Below are 2418 nucleotides of genomic sequence, written 5' to 3'. Positions count from 1 at the left end.
TCCCTAGCTACCAAAGGCACCCCAAGACCCCCTTTCTCAGAGGACAGGTTCATTTCAGTATAACGAATTTGGGCAAACAACAGAGACAGCCCCTCAGAACTCCTGAGATTCAGAGGTTGCAGGTCCTTTCACAGGAATATCAACAACCACTGAAATTGGGTGTCTTTAAGAGTAACACTTGCCAGGGGCGCCTGGGTGGTCCAGTCATTGAACGTCTGCCTTCAGCTCAGGTCATAGTCCCAGGGTCCTGGGATCAAGCCCTGCATCGGGCTCCCTGCTCGGCTGGAAGCCTGCTTCTCCCTCTCCCACTCCTCCTGCTCGTGTTCCCTCTCTCGCTGTGTCTCTCTCTGTCAAATAAATAAATTAAATCTTTAAAAAAAAAAAAAAAGAGTAACACTGGCCAGAACTATTTCCTGCCCCAGGACCGTGGCTGCCTTTCTACACTTTAAAGGAAGGAGGACTTTTTCGTGCTTCTTTTATTGATGTGGGGTGTTTCTTTTTAATATTTTCTTTATTCATTTGAGACAGAGAGATACAGAGAGAGAGAGCATGAGCAAGGGAAAGGCAGAGGGAGAGGAAGAAGCAGACTCCCCGCTGAGCCGTGAGCCCTATGTGGGGCTTGATTCCAGGACCTGGAGATCATGACCTGAGCCGAAGGCAGACACCCAACCATCTGAGCTACCCAGGCGCCCCTATGTGGGGTGTTTTTGGTTTTGTTTTTGCTTTTGTTTTGACCCAGTATTTGGAATTTGTAGTTTTCTAGTTCAATCTGTGGAATTGCATCAGCATTAAGTGGGAAAAACATGTAAAGAGATCAAATCCTGCATGTGGAAGGGACAAGGCCAAAGGAAGATAATTTGCAGATGGACTAAGGGCACGCAGGACTTTCCATCCTCAATCTCCATCTAAGGGCTCCACGTTCACCCTTTACCAAGATGAGAATCCTCCTGGGATGCTTGTCAATGATCTCTGAATTCCTTTTCCTGCTTGTTTTGTATGTAGGGGAAAAGATGTTCAGTGTACCTTTAAGACCACAGCTGGTCCTGTTTCCATTAACATCTATGCTTCCATATGAGCTAAGATTTCCAGCATTCCAGCATTTCCTTATGCAGTTATTTTTTTTTTAAGATTTTATTTATTTACTCATGAGAGACAGAGAGAGAGAGAGAGAGGCAGAGGGAGAAGCAGGCTCCAAAGGAGCAGGGAGCCCGATGTGGGACTCGATCCCAGGACCCTGGGATCATGACCTGAGCCGAAGGCAGACGCTTAACCATCTGAGCCACCCAGGCGCCCTTATGCAGTTATTTTTAAGGCAGAAATTCCCTCAAGGCCTAGCCTCTTGGTCAGATAAATGGTAGAAACTGTTCCCTGGCTGGGACCTGATGGATCAGAGGTTGGTTCTCTTGCCAGGATAATGGTCCATATCCTTGACCAAAGAAACCCCCACACTCTCCTTGCTGGCCAAGGTAACTTTTAAGTCCATGTTGTTCTGATGTCCATAGTCTCAGACATTCACCAAATTACACACTCAGTCTCAGTTTACACACTTACACTGACTTGTCCTAAATTGCTGAGCTTGACCCCACAGATCTTGTAGCCCCTGAGGTAGCTCTACTCTTTTCCACCATCTTGTGCTCTGGTTATGTCATAGGGCTCCTATTAGGAGCTTTGAAAGATGACAAATGAGAGGTGAGGATTCAGGGGGTTCCATCAGGGGAATGCCACCAAACTGATGACCAGAGCAACCAAATAGCAATAAATACATTCCTATCAATAATCACTTTGAATGTAAATGGCCTAAACGCTCTGATTAAAAGACACAGGGTGACAGAGTGAATTAAAAAACAAGACTCATTAAAATAACAACAATAAAGAACAAGAATCATATGATCCTCTCAATAGATGCAGAAAAAGCATTTGACAAAGTACAGCATCCTTTCTTGATCAAAACTCTTCAGAGTATAGGGATAGAGGGTACATACCTCAATATCATAAAAGCCATCTATGAAAAACCTACAGCAAATATCATTCTCAATGGGGAAAAACTGAGAGCTTTCCCCTAAGGTCAGAAACACGGCAGGGATGTCCACTATCACCACTGCTATTCAACATAGTATTACAAGTCCTAGCCACAGCAATCAGACAACAAAAAGAAATCAAAGGCATCCAAATCGGCAAAGAAGAAGTCAAACTCTCACTCTTTGCAGACGATATGATACTTTATGTGGAAAACCCCAAAGACTCCACCCCAAAACTGCTAGAACTCATACAAGAATTTAGTAAAGTGGCAGGATATAAAATCCATACACAGAAATCAGTGGCATTCCTATACACCAACAACAAGACAGAAGAAAGAGAAATTAAGGAGTCAATCCCATTTACAATTGCACCCAAAACCATAAGATACCTAGGAATAAA

This window comes from Mirounga leonina, unplaced genomic scaffold, assembly GCF_011800145.1.
Source record: "Mirounga leonina isolate KUSES-001 unplaced genomic scaffold, KU_Mleo_1.0 Mir_366, whole genome shotgun sequence".
NCBI classification, from domain to species: Eukaryota; Metazoa; Chordata; class Mammalia; order Carnivora; family Phocidae; genus Mirounga; species Mirounga leonina.
This window is presented reverse-complemented; position numbering follows the sequence as displayed.